Raw genomic sequence first — 15,448 nt, 5'->3', positions numbered from 1 at the left:
GGCCAATGGGGGATGCTGGAAGTGGCAGCCAGTATGTCCCTCAACCTGCGCCGCTTCCAGCAGCCCCCATTGGCCTGGAGCGGTGAACCGTGGCCAGTGGGAGCCGCGATCGCCCGGACCTGCGGACGCGGCAGGTAAACAAACCGGCCTGTCTGGCCAGAGGCTTACCATAAACAAGCGGCGTCCCAAGTTTGGGAAACACTATATTAGGGAATATACATTTCTTGTACAAATTCTTGGAAGTCAGTACCAGAACTTTTATCACAACTTATTGGAAGACCAGTTTCCTGGATTACAACCTGCACATTCAAAAGGCCATCAGTTTTTTGGACAGGCAATTACCATACATAAAGTAAGGAATGCAAATCGTTAACTACAATGTGTCTACACTAAAAAGTTAGGTCAACCCAGCTATTGCGTTCAAGGTTTTAAAATATCCACTCGAGCGGTGTAATTAACCCGACCTAATCACTGATGTAGACAGTGCTAGGACTACTGAAGAATTCTTCTGTCAACCTAACTATCACATCTTAGGAAGGTGGATTACCTACACCGGTGAATGAACTCTTCACATTAGCATAAAAAATGAATGGTCAGACCAATGGTCCATCTAGCCCAGTATCCTAGAACAGTGGCTGGTTCCAGATTCTTCAGAAAGAGTGAGCAGAAGAAGGCAATTATCGAGTGAGCCAATGCCTGTCGTAGGGTGACCAGATGTCCCGATTTTATAGGAACAGTCCCGATATTTGGGGTGTTTTCTTATATAGGCTCCTATTACCCCCCACCCTCTGTCCCGATTTTTCAGACTTGCTGTCTGGTCACCCTAGCCTGTCGTCAAGTCCCAGCTTCTAGCAGACAGAAGTTGGGGTTGCTTCCCTGACCATTTTAACTAATAGAGTAGGTAGTGAGTACATTGAAGAGCTACAGAAGTGCAGCTGTAGACAAGCCCTAGATTTTGCAAAAACTCTGTGTATCGTGTATCATGTTTATAGTATATATACATTTATGGCACTATATAAATTACTATTGTTATTGATGATAATATTATAACATGCAGGATTGTGGTGATCTACAGAGTACTGAATGTTTAGTACCTTCTATCTGCCTATCCTCTGCTATTCAGACCATTGGAAAAATTTGCTGAAAGATTATGAGTCTCTGTGCATCACCCAGCTGGTTCTTTTGGTTCAGAAGGCAGTCCTTTTGTATTGAGTTAATGGATATGATTTTTTAAAAGCGCTCATTGTGGGCTTAACGCTGTCAAAAGTGTCAATAGTGAATCTCAAAGGAAGCAAAGTTAGGTCAACCCTGAGTATTTTTGAAAATCACACCCAAATTCTTGGTGTCTTCCTTTCAAGCCATTTCAGTTTGTTTCTGAAAATGAGACAAGCAACAACACTTTTTTTGAAAAATTCAGGCCTAACAAACATACAATTATTTTAAAAAAATTAATCATTTAAAAGATATGTAGTATTTTTTTTCTGTTTGTACAGCGTGGGGCTGGATGAATGTATCTGAAGTATAAAACTCTTTTTACAATTTGTAGTTGGACATTGAAACATGAAATCCTAAGAGAGGTTGGAGGAAGGGAGGGGAAGACAAACTGAATAAAATTAAACTTAAACCCATTCATTTGTTGGCTTGCTGACTTTGTTGGTGTGAATATATTTTATGCTTTCATTTTTCTTGCCCTGGGAAAGGATTTTGTAAAATACCATTACTACATCATTCCTATGCTGTGCTGATTTCATTTAGTCATATGTCTCTATCCTACACTTATGCAAATATAATAAGACCTGTCATAAGTGACTAATGAAGGGAACAGCAAAAAATCAGTCACCCACTGTAGGTGGTTCATAGCTAAATGTCGAAAAAAATTGTACTAGAAATTGCATGAGGATACTTTAAAGTAGTTGCTTAAGACAGTCATTGCCTAATGGACAGATACCTTAATATAGATTTTACTGTGTATGTATTATGGTTAATGATATTGTTATTGGCTCAAAAAGGGATTGCAACAAGGGGTTGATGGGGAAGATCTGCTGTTACACTACTCACACACGCTCTCAGGATCCAAAGACTATCATACCAGGGTGGTTTTTAGTTTCTGAAAACATGGTTAGCAGTGCAATTAACAATGATGACATTTAAATTAATGCCATTAGGCTTAAGAGTTAACATCACACTGATTTGAGTGGGGTCAGTTGACACCTAGTTTAGAGAAATTGGGTTAACTTCCTCATAGTGTTGCCACATGCCTAGATACCAAAGTTATTGTTGCTCTGTGAATACATAAAGGGATAGAATTTGGGTCATTGTTTCTGTCTATCAACAGGCTTAGTAAAACAACACAAACATGGCTACCCTTATGATACTTAAAACAACACTGTGTCAATTCATATTTTGAAAATGAAATTTAAATGTAAACAATGGAATAATTGATGGAGCAACCAAAAATTGCCTTTACATTGTACAATGTACAGACTCAATATGAATTATGTACATTTAGGCCTCTGTACCATTCCTATTACATAGAGGCAGTAGACATACTATCTTTTAAACTACATCATAATGTTGTGATTTTTAATTTATCAAACATTATGGGGTCTGAACTCCACTGTGTAACTTAATATCAAAGCAACCTAACCCATTGCTATAGGCAGATAACATACAGCTTAGTCTGAAAAATAATATTAAAAGTAGAAATATTTATATCAAAAAGTTGCCTTCATCTCAGCCATGTTATGGGTCACACTTCCCCTGGCTCCACACTGGTTCTGTGACATCAGCAATAGCTGATTCAGATGGACATAATAACCATCCTAGTACTGCTTTTACACCTGCAATATGTCCAACTATTAAAGAACAGCATAGGTCATCAGTACCAGCCGGCACACTGAAAACCTCACAGCCTCCTTGCTCTTCCTGCTTCTCCAGTGAATTAACTGTTAAAAAGCCAAGACACATTCCAGGGTTAGCAAGAATTAAAGGACGTGGAGGAGCTTGCTAATGTGGATACACTAAGCATTATGGTATCTCTGCTGTGCTAATTTCACTGAGTTGAAGAAATAGGTTAGGAATCTGACAGTGATTCAGAATATGGGCGAGGAATGAGAGCAGCAGCTCTGGCCCAAGCGTGCAGCCTATTGGGGAGATGCGTTAGTGCCAGCTGACTACTTTCTTGCTTGTCTTTCTCTCTCACTCTCTGTGCAGCTATGGGGATTTGCCAACAAATCTGTCTGCTCTTGGCTAGCTAGCAATTGCAAAACCAAGCACCTGTGTAACAGATATGTGCAGCTGTATATGTTTACCACTGCTGATCCATCTGTAGTACATGCCACATGCCAGTTGATTCATTCTGGGTGGATTAGGAGCAAGAATCCATTAGAGAAAATCCCTAGCATAATTAACAAAAATAACTCATTTTTATCTCTCTTCAGTAACTTATGTTTCTAGGTGGTTTTCTGGTCCTATGTAGCAAGGCACGGGGAGGGGGGAGAATTTATCATAGCTTTTGACTCTAATAAGGTAGGTCTTTCTACCTGGTGAGCTAAGACAGCCACTGCACTAACTCAACCTGCAGAAATAACAGATGTTAACTTTAGTGGTTCTGAATCCCTCCTATACCCTCTTTTTTGTCTTAAAATTTCTTTGGGGGCCTTTATTCTTCCCCTAGCAAATAATAGAAGCTCTCACATGCTTTTCTAGTCTAGTTCTAGGAGCATCACTCCCCTTATTTTTTTCTTATGCAGTTTGAATGTTCTGAATTTTTCAAATTACCCCAATTTCTACTCTGTACCTATTTCAGTTGCTCTGTGCCAACTTCTTTTAGTTGCTTTTAAATTCAACTATGTTTATTCCCTAGAGCTTTCTACTTTATATATAAAACAATGGAAAGCTCTAGAGAATATATATTCTCTCTATCTATATATATCTATTCTCTATCTATATATATCTATAGATATATACAGATATATAATTACTCACTTTATCCCTCAATCTCTTTCTATGTTAGTATAGTGCATTTTACTTTTCCATTTAATCATTTCTTCTATTTCCTTTTTTTAAGGCTGATGCAGTTTAAAAAATATATATAATTCACAATCCAATCCAGTTTACTCTTTTTCTCTTAGACACTGTAGAGAGTGTTCCTTTATAGGATCTCATAACAGCCAATAGGATAGCTGGATTTTTTGAGAGAGCAGGTAATTTTCTGAGCAACAAAACACTTTGCAGTTGTGCATCATAAGGTAGGAGTAATCAAAACCCAAGTTGATTACTGCAAGAATCGAAAGGAATTTCTCAGTATATTCAACAGTGCAAAACCGGCAGGGTATGTTACAGGGTTTTTCTTTTTCCTCGGGGCCACTGCCACAGACAAAATACTGGACTTGATTAGCCTATGGCTTAGTTCCTAAATTGCTGTGTGTTGTTCATATGCACAGTCTTTATGAATAAGTTTGTTAGTACATTGTATCCCACAAATATATTTTTAACCTCCGTTTGAAATATTGAGTTGTCTGATGAAAACTTACTTTTAAAAAGTTGATGTATAAAACACATATATATCATCTATTACTCATACCTCTAAATCCTATTGGTTTAAATATGTTCACAGAACTTTCTGATATAATGCACAAAGCAGGCAAATTTCTTATTCAGCCAGTTAAAAGTCCAAAAGCATTTACACAGACTTCAGTTGATTTAGAACCAAATCTTATGCCCTAAAGTAATTAACTAATTTAGTAATGCTCATAAGGAGAGATAATTCCTTCCTGATCCCTGCAGAAATCTTGATGCATGAATATTGATTACCCCGTCTTTGTATTCAAGCCTACAAAATGTTTTGGTAGACTAGATTGGATGTACAATACTCAGAAAAAGTTTGATGCATAGACTTAATGACTACAATGCAGTGATGTGATGCTAAAGTCAATGCAGGTGTGCACTTTAACAGGGTTTTAATTGGGTTGCCGGTGATTATAAATAAGGTTCACAAACGTTATGAAAGGAAAAAGATGGGTGATGGTAGATTAGGGCAGGAGAGGAGGGTACTTTGTGTCACGTCTCTTTGCTTCGTTTCACTTCACTTCGTGTCTCTTCTGGATCCCAAAATAAAGTCTAGTTGTGGTACAGTAGTTGCTATGCCAATGTCAATAAAGGGAGAAAGGTTGTTTGATATTGTTCTGCTCCCTAGCAGCATCACAAAATACATGACTAGCCCAGTGGCTTCATTGTAGCAATACATACTCTCGGAGGTCAGTCATAGTTTTCCAGTCATATCCGTGTGCAGAACGTATTACCTTTTCCTTAACAATACTGAAAGACAGGATAGAGTCCAGGGCCTTAACTAATGTTATGTCCATTTCAGATCTGAATAGCAACTAATCTCTTGTATGATGCCTCCCAATTAACATACATACAAGTGAGAGAATACATTCTCCTGTCTCTTCAAGTTCTGCTTCCATTTTAATTTATTCCAGAGCTTCAGCAGCTAATGCTTTAGCCACTATTAATAGAATAATGTACAAATGGTGTAGGTGGTTCTTGCAGTTTGGAGTGCTGTGGTTAATTTCTTTAATTTATAAAGTATTTATAAGTCTTAGTTATACTGAGCAATGGTAAAAATGTGTAGGCAGAAAGCAGTTATCTCCACACCTCTCAATCTTCCAAATTAAATTCACTCTTGCTGCATGTCTAATCACTTCAGGGTACCTCATCATCTTCTCTCTATTACAGGCTACATAGCACCATTTCTTGCAAAATAGATATGTATATTTCAGTGAAGGTATTTAGACTGATCTTATTTTATTATCTCATCTGTGAGGAGGAATTAAGGGGGTTAACTCAGAACCAGCCCCAAGAGATTTGACTGATCATTCATCAAGAATTGTTTAGAAAGTAATTCATGTTGATTTTATTTAGGACTGTGGTAGCTAGCATGAATTACACATCCAAAACAATATTTCTGAAATATTAAAACTTTCTCCAACTCACTAATTACAGAGCTGCACATTTTATAGGTATCGCTAGTTGGAGTTACCCCAGAGCCACTAAATAATATTGATGTGCATGACTGTTAAGATTTTTGTTTGAAATCAGGAGAAATGAGGCATAGTGGAAAGATTGTATTTATTTATTTATTTGTAAGTACATTTATATTTGCAGGATTTATTCATCTGGAAAGATTACTTTTTTTTCTGTTTCAACAGGTTAGATTGCTAGCTAGGAATTCATTCCATTTGGTATTTCATCTGCAGTGCTATAAATGTAAGTGAAAATATACTTCAGGAAACTATCCTGACCTGCAGGGGGAAGAAGTTGATGGATTAATAGTTTTATTTTCCCCCGTCTCTTCTTTCTAAGATTATATCATAATAAAGAGCTTCTCCTTCTGATTCAGATAAAACTCCCACTGGAGTCACAAATTTGAAGCCAGCAAGAGTTCTTAGAAACCAAAACAACAGGCTCAAATTCGAGTTTATCATAGAAATGGTCAGCCTGATTTGGCATACTACACTTCATGCCTGTCTTAGGGAATGACCTTGTGATTCCTGTTCCCTTAATCAAAACATTCTGGGGCCTAGATCTTCTGCCATTGAACTAATGAAAGTTTTGTCTTTGCAGGAAGAGATCCTTGACTGATATTTACAAATCTTTTTACTCCACCCTCCTCTCCCAATTCTTCAGGTGAGAGACATTTAATATCATATTTAGAAAAAAAGATCCCCACAACTCCTGTTGCACACACTTCTCCTCCTGGGAATACATACTTTCTCTTAGTGACAAGGTCAATGGGAGAGCAAAGCTGGGACAAACTGGATCACATGCTGCCTTTGCAGGGGAAAATTCCTTTGAAGTTAAAAATTGAATTCATCTGCTTTTCATTTTCTGAATTCCTGTCCAATTCTTCCCATGAAGAAGGAAGGATTTGAAAAGGGACAAGGTGTGGAGAGAAAGATAAGAAAAGGAAGCAGAAATATGGAGAACTAGTCCCTCAGAATCCTTGGCCAATTCTGTAAAGTATCTTCAGTTCTGCCTAGCTACACTCTCCTCCCAGTGTCAAAGCTCTGAAGAGCCTGTTGCCACAGATTTTTTTCCCTGGGTTTGAATCAACCTAAACCTATGAGGGAATTGGAAGTAATGGATGAGGAGTGATGACTAACTGTACTTTTGAGTAGATTTGACTAGCTACAACCTTCTTGGAGATTTTTTTCAAACAAAGGAGATAAGAAAGGAAACTAAAAGGAGGAATAAATCATCAATTTTCATCATGTCACAAGGTTAACCAGGGCATGCCTCACCGCTCTGTTCTGGGACTGGTGTTCTCTAATATATTTGTTAATGATTTGGAATAAGGGATGAGCAGTGAGGTGGCAACATTTGTAGATGAGACAAAATTATTTTTTGGGGGAGGGCAGGGATAGCTGAGTGGTTTGAGCATTGGCTCACTAAACCTAAAGTTGTGAGTTTAATACCTGAGGGGGCCATTTGGGGATTTAGTTGGGGATTGGCCTCCCTTAGAGCAGAGGGTTGGACCAGATGACTTCCTGAGGTCCCTCCCAACCCAGGTATTCTATGAATGAGAATGAATTGAGGCTTGGTAGGCCTCATATGTGAGGAGGTATTGAAAAGTTAGTGCTAAAAAGACCCTTGAAAGGGATATAAAACCTCATACTCCAGGGCTAAAGCCATTTTTTAATTACTAGAGCTCACCATATGACTTTATTGTAGGGGAGGAGGTAATCCCACATATGTCTACTGAAGTGTTTCATTTCTTTTTCTGAAGTTTTTGGTGCAGGCCACTGTCAGAGGCAGGAAACTAGGCTAAATGAACTGTGAGTCTAATCCAGTCTAGTAGTTCCTATGTACCTATATATTCAGATATAGGTCAGTAACTGGAAAAAAATATCAAGAGATGGTGCCTTGAGCAAGAGTCCAAGAATAGCTTTCTAAAAGAGAGGCACTGACAACCAACTACTGTAATAGCTCCCAATCACTGGCCTTCAAATGCAAAGAAGGAGCATAGATATGATTCATGCACATTCCCAGTACCTCAGTGAGTGATTTCAGCTGAAACTGAAGTTGAGAAACCTCCAAGTTTAACTCAAGACACACTTCTCCTCTTACAGAGACATAATTTGAGCCAGATCTTATCTACCAATCTTATCTACCACTGTAGTGGGGTGGTTACCCACTCCTGTCCTGAGTGGTTTAAAAAGTGGCCTGGGAGGGCTTGAAAGCTGCAGCTCTAAAAGCTGGCCTGATTGGGGAAGTGACTGCAGCTGGGCCACACCCTAATCAGGCCACAGCTGGCCTGTATAAAAAGGCCAGGGAAGCCAGGAGCTAACAGTCTTTGAATAACAGAGATTACCACAATTCAGTGAGAACACTGGGAGGTAAATTTGAACAGAATCATTTAAATTATGATGTCATCACCTCCTCTTGCAGATAAACTGTGCAATTTATATTAATATAAAAGCATGCTTTGTGCCAAGCCATTCAATATTGCGTTCTTTTATCTCTATTTTCCCAAGAAAAGTTACCCATGCAGCATAATCAGTAACAAAGCCCATATTAGCTTGCATCTTATCCAAAAGATCCTAAAAATAGTGTACCATGAGGCTATAGCTTTGCAAGGAATTTGCCGCTGTCTAGACACACACAAGTTTAGATTTGTAAAATGCATTAAGGACCTTGTTAATGTAATTAATGAATTTAATAAAGCAGATATTACCTAAAGTGGTACAGCTATTGGTCAATAACTCCTCCTTAACTGCCTATATTACTACCATTTTATTTCAACATTTGGCTTCTTACCCTTTGATCTGCTCATTATCTTTTTACCCTTTGATCCTCTTTGTGATTCCTTGGAATACAAATTGATCCATTAATTATCCAAACTCCCTACATTTTACAGAATGTACATTTCTTCTGACCATCATCACCTTCCATCATATAAATACTTATAATCTTTCCATTTAGTGTATCTGACATAATAAGTATTCTTTGGGGATGAATATTACAATTAAAGGTACAATCAGACTTCCATTTATAACCCTTTGGGCTGGAATTTCCAAAGGGGCCTGGTGGAGTTAAGATCTGATTCTCCTATAATTTCAATTAAATATGGATGCCTAACACGCTCAAGTTCTTTTGAAAATCCCCACTTTAGTTATCACCACTTCATAACTTTCTGAAACTTCCCCAAATGTTCCTTATTGGGGTTTGGGTTCCATGATTGGTTTGTTTCACTTTGGAGAATCTGAGCAAAATGCATTTAAGTGCTTTGAGTTGTGTAATGTGGAAAAAATGGATTTCCTGATGTAAAAACGTTTTCTATGTTTTGTTTTTGGTTTTGGTTTTTTTTGGTATGTGCATGCATGTGTATCTCATGAATAACCAAACTTTACAAGTAGAAGCTTTCATCTTCCTCTCTCAGAGATTGTCTAATAGTTTAAGTGGAATCTAAGCGTGTTTTAAAGTAAAAGAGTTTGAGCAATTTAAATCACTCTTTCACTTGTACAGTACAGAAGTTAAAGTGAAGTGATGGATGTGTGGTGTTTATGAGACTTATGGAGAAAAAGGAGGGCTCAGTGGTTGGAGTGATGGCCTGGATCAGTATTCAATTCCCTGCTGTAACATAAACTTGCTGTGTGAACTTGGGCAAATCATTTATCCTTTCAGTGTCTCCATTTCCAGTCTGTAACATGGGAATAGTAGCACTTCCCTGCTTCACAGCAATGTTGTAATTATATAAATGCATTAGGGACTGTGAGATTCTCAGATACTATAGTAATGGGGACCATATAGCTGGGTCTTAGATCTATAGCAATAATAATGTTGCCCTTTCTTCTGCTACCAGCTTCATCTCTCAGCCAAGTGGTAACAGGTCAGCTTGCCAGTAGAAGAGAGATTAGTTACAAGGAGTTTGGGCTAATTTCTAAGTGTAACTAATTTTATTTATACACCAGCCTCAGAAAAGAAGTGCTCAGACAGCATACAGACAGTCTCTTTTCAGGACTCTCAGTCCAACACCAATGCCTTGTTCCCAGGGAGCAACACTGACTTCAAAATTAACCTTAATCAGAGACCAAGGCACACAGCAAACTCTCCTGCTCCTCTCTCCAGAAATTGCCTGTACAAAGAACATTGCATGACCCCAAAATGAACACGATTATATCATTTTTCCCATTTGCTCACACGCTAAGAAAGATAATCGTAAAAACTATGTGTAACAGTGCCACCTGGCCATGCTTGCTATAATGATATCAATATATAATGCCAAAGCCAGTTAGTTATATAGTGCTTCTGTTTCACTGTGGAGTTCCATTGTTATATAACCAGAATGTTTACACCTGAAGATTACTCTAATTTATACCATCCATGAAGTGGGTCCTTCCCGCTCAGCATACAGAACAGCAATCAATGCAAGACCCTTACACTGTTCCACCACTCTGCCGAAGAAGGCTGACGTGGATATGCAGCTTAGTCTGGATCTAGGAACAACTTGAGGTCTAATCTGGTCTATTTAAATTAACTGAGTTCCAGTTGCTCTGTCTAATGAGGATAAAAGAAGATTCTTGGGATTTCAAAATCTCTGGTTTCACTCTTCACTTGAGTGGGAGCAGAGTGAGGCCAATGTTGAGCACTTTTGAAAATCTCACCCATAGAGCACTACATAGCATAAATGTTAAGGTCTATTTTTGTTAGGATAACATGACACTTCAGCTCGCATATCCATTCAGTACATCAGTTGAGATTGCCAGCCAAATTTGTGATGTGTCCACTCAGAAATAGAATGAGACAACCTCTCATGTCCCAAAACCTACTGAACAGCCATCAGATGGCTTCCATTGTTTATGGAATATGTTTTTCTTCAACATCCTTTCTGCTGCAAAGATATTTGAATAAACCTTTCTTGTTGTTTGAAATAATCATTTGAGCTCTTTAATGTACCATGCTTCTCATTTGTCTGTCTCCCATACCCCATTATCAGACTATTTATGTGACCTATGAAAAATGCAAGGAGTAAAACATGCTGTGTGAAAAAGATGCTGTTCTCCAGAAAAATTTGAAGAATCTTATATGAATTACCTTTCTTTCACTAAAATATTATAAACACAACTTGTGTTTATTGAATAAAGTCTTTGCACATTCGTACTTAACTGCACTGACCTATGTTCCCTTTCCCTTTTTAGACTCACTTGACTGCATTTCATTTGCAGACTTTTACATTAGTTCTTAAATATTTCACATTTTCTTGCACTATGAAGCACTTGCAGTTGTTCAGTAATCGGGTTGTTCAATTGGCTGGAGATTCCTTGCCATGTAAAAGTGAACAGAGAGGTCCTCCAGAAAGAGAAGGGTCTCTGAAATACAGCAGGCCATTTCGCTGTAACTGAAGCAAGTAATGGAGAATTTGTAAAATAAAATGTAAAGGAATGAATTGTGGTCTGCAATAAATACTTGCATTGCTCGAAGGGTATTTCCTTTTGAATTATAGGATTTCTCATTCACTGGTTGAGAATCAGGGCTTATCTGCTCAACTTCACTTTATAGTCCCCTAGCCAGATATTTTAGCTGCTTCTGAGACACACTATAATTCAATAATATCAGCACAGCTCAATACATTTATTGTAGATCTGAGGTTTTCCTAACAGAACCAGAAATATGATCAAAATTGCTGAGACTGTAGATTTTCTTCAGTATCAGCTCTACTAAAGGGCAAAACTTTTTGTTGCTTCCTTGGCTAGCACTCAACACCAGCAAGTATTTTGAAGTGAATGATAATGTGACCACCCAATCTGCTCCCCAATTTCAGTTTGATACTACTTGGCTTGCTGCCTAAATTGAAATCTAAAAGAGCCTCTGACCGAACTGGCTAATCAACAAGCTGTATGAGGAAGAGAACTTGCACTGCCTCCAAAAATATGTCCCCTGCTTTAAATTTTGCACAATAGTTATCCCAATCAATATTTTAGTAATTAAAATCCAGTAAGTGACAAGTGTTGGCTCGCTTAATGTGAACCCATTTCCAAAGTTGCTATTTCCAACTGCCCTGGCGGGTCTCTAGCAGCATCCAAGGATCGTAACATTTTTATGCTCTTTAAATTTCTGTCCATACTGCCTCCGCCAAAACATTTATAGGATTTCTCTCTGAAGATTAATATCTCTCACTAATAGTCACCCCATTTTGTGCTTTTCCCCATCTCTCCCTCCAGTAAATTGCATCTGGTATTTTAGTCCCTTGTTCATTTTCATGATTCAGCCAGACCTCTGTTATTCTGATAATATAGTAATTTTTGAAAATATGTATCTCCCATTCAGCAGTCTTATTATTATGTATGCCCCAAGCACTGGAATAGGAGGTTGCTTTTTTCCTCTCTTTCTCTTACTGTAGCTTTCCTTTGCTTTCCCTTGCCACTATTTCCTATGCTGTTAATCAGTGATTATGTTACCTAAAGATATTGGCAGTACTCCTTTAAATCCCTTTGCTTCATCACTACTTATCAAACAATAAAAAAAGGCACAGTAATTTTCCATAGTGGTTGCCAATCTGTGTATTTCCATATACAGGATTTCAGCTGCAGTCCATCTCTTAAAAATGTTGCTTTCCCTCACTACCATTCTAAGTTGTTTAAAGCTATAAAAGCTTCAGGCTAACACAGGATGCCTATTGTTCTTTCTTTTCCAAAGTCTAGTCTTTGACCTCCTGGCTCCCATTGGTAATTAACATACCAAGATGTTCATTAAGGTCCCAGGAAAATAAATGATGCTCCTTTCAAGTGTCTTTGCTTTCCTTTTCTAGCATTATTTGTTTCAAGCAAATTCAGTTTTCTCCATTGGGGCCTAATCCAAAGGCTTTTAAAGTCAAGGAGAGCCGTTCATTTGACTTCTGTGGGCTTTGGATCAAGCCCTGACTGTGTAGTTGGGCACCTCTTTGGCTGTATAGCAGAAATTAAGGAATTTATTTATGACAAGGAGGAAGAATATGTGGGTCATCTCATGTAACAGCACGGGTGGCATTTGCCTAAGAAGTGCTATGGTTGTTGACTGTCTCTTTATCCTTGATACCAGGAAGACTTAAAAAAGACTGAGATGCCAATTTAGTAGTAAATAAAATTACTATCTGTAAAATTTAGCACTGCATCTCTTCTCACCAATGCTCGGGTGTTAGATGGTAATTATTTTATAGTATAAATATCCTTCCTTTCTGGTCTCTTCTCGTATTATTTAAGCAAGCCACTTTACACTAATAAAGGGAACTGGATTAGCCCTGCCACATTATTTTTATTGGTATTTTGACCCTCCGCTTCATGAACTGAACTCCACGCGGGGGCAGCTCCAGGCACCAGTGCAGCAAACGCGTGCCTGAGGCGGCAAGCCGTGGGGCGCGGGCTGCCAGTCACTGTGAGGGCAGCAGTCAGGCAGCCTTCAGTGGCCTTTTTCCCCGGGAAGTCCGCCAGCCCCACGGCTTCGGCGGCAATTTGGCGACAGGTACGACGAATGCACGGGACCAGCAGATCACCCACAGAACCGCCACCAAATCCGCGTGACCAGCAGACCTCCCACAGAAACGCCGCTGAAGGCTGCCTGACTGCCGTGCGTGGGGCCGGAAAAAACATAGAACCGCCCCTGACTCCACGCAACTTATTATCACTGAATTTTGTAGCTGATAAGTGTCAGTAGCATCCTTGTGGGCATTCTGGAGTTGTGGCGCCAACCACCTCTGAAAATCAGACCCTAGGCATATAATATTAAGCTCCCAAAGTTGAAACCCCCAAAGTTATGGATCCTTTTAATATTTTAGTCCTCTTTGCTCTCCCAAGGAGATCTTAATTTTGTTCCTTCTTGTTTTTTTAAAATATGAAATAAAGCCAACTTTATTGAAAACACGTGTTTGCTCTTTGTGTATGACAAAACAAGCACATACAATAGGCTGGTATATAAATATCCAAGTCTCATTGCATGGAATTCTGGCTTTATTGAAGTCAAGGATAAATTTGCTATTTAATTAAATGGGGCAAGGATTCGACCCATTGATTTTCATTGACACTGCTTCTGGAGAAAGGTACTAGTCAGCACATACTAATCTGGCCCAGAGCTTGTAAATAGTGTTATACTGTAACTACTGACGCAGCCAACATATTTTACACCTGTTTAAGCAGCTAATAATATCTCACCTAATTTGTTGAAAGACATATAATTTATCTATGCTAATACTTTTAGTTGGAATTTGGTGGTACATCCCACCTGAGTTTCAGAAACACTTGAAAATTGTGTGTTGGCAAGTGAAGTGTTTGCCATTAGCCGCTTTAGGACACGGTTCCTATCCATCATGGATAATCCTTGTTCAACATTTCTTCAGAGCCTGGGAAACAAGCAGGGAGAACTGGAATTCCTGGCACAGTCAATGAATTATGATGTGATTGGAATAACAGAGACTTGGTGGGATAACTCACATGACTGAAGTACTGTCATGGATGGATATAAATTCTTCAGGAAGGACAGGCAGGGCAGAAAAGGTGGAAGAGTTGCATTGTATGTAAGAGAGCAGTATGACTGCTCAGAGCTCTGGTATGAAATTGCAAAAAAACCTGAGAGTCTCTGGATTAAGTTTAGAAGTGTGAGCAACATGGGTGATGTCGTGGTGGGAGTCTGCTATAGATCACCAGACCAGGGGGATGAGGTGGATGAGGTTTTCTTCTGGCAACTAGCAGACATTACTAGATGACAGGCCCTGGTTCTCATGGGAGACTTTAATCACCCTGATATCTGCTGGGAGAGCAATACAGTGGTGCATAGACAATCCAGGAAGTTTTTGGAAAGTGTAGGGGACAATTTCCTGGTGCATGTGCTGGAGGAACCAACAAAGGGCAGAGCTCTTCTAGACCTGCTGCTCGCAAACCGGGAAGAATTAGTAGGGGAAGCAAAAGTGGATGGGAACCTGGGAGGCAGTGACCATGAGATGGTCGAGTTCAGGATCGTGACACAAGGAAGAAAGAGAGCAGCAGAATACAGACCCTGGACTTCAGAAAAGCAGACTTTGACTCCCTCAGGGAACTGATGGGCAGGATTCCCTGGGAGAATAACATGAGGGGAAAAGGAGTCCAGGAGAGCTGGATGTATTTTTAAAGAATCCTTATTGAGGTTGCAGGAAAAAAACCATCCCGGTATATAGAAAGAATAGTAAATACAGCAGCAGACCAGCTTGGCTTAACAGTGAAATCCTTGCTGATCTTAAACGCAAAAAAGAAGCTTACAAGAAGTGGAAGATTGGACAAATGACCAGGGAGGAGTATAAAAATATTGCTCAGGCATGCAGGAGTGAAATCAGGAAGGCCAAATCACACTCGGAGTTGCAGCTAGTACGATATTAAGAGTAACAAGAAGGGTTTCTTCAGGTATGTTAGCAACAGGAAGAAAGTCAAGGAAAGTGTGGGCC

The 15,448-nt window shown here is 39.1% G+C and overlaps 1 protein-coding gene across 1 annotated transcript in view; it reads left to right on the top strand.

Moving 5' to 3' along the window:
- The window catches only part of BCHE (butyrylcholinesterase), a 49,610-nt gene extending 42,941 nt beyond the window's left edge, over positions 1 to 6,669 (top strand). Inside the window, exon 5 of the mRNA XM_045029321.1 lies at positions 6,628 to 6,669. The gene's annotated coding sequence lies outside the window, so the exon portion shown is untranslated. The remainder of the gene's footprint in view (positions 1 to 6,627) is intronic.
- Positions 6,670 to 15,448: the final 8,779 nt, after the last annotated feature.

Source organism: Mauremys mutica, chromosome 9 (assembly GCF_020497125.1).
Source record: "Mauremys mutica isolate MM-2020 ecotype Southern chromosome 9, ASM2049712v1, whole genome shotgun sequence".
In the NCBI taxonomy this organism is placed as follows: domain Eukaryota; kingdom Metazoa; phylum Chordata; order Testudines; family Geoemydidae; genus Mauremys; species Mauremys mutica.
This window is presented reverse-complemented; position numbering and strand designations above follow the sequence as displayed.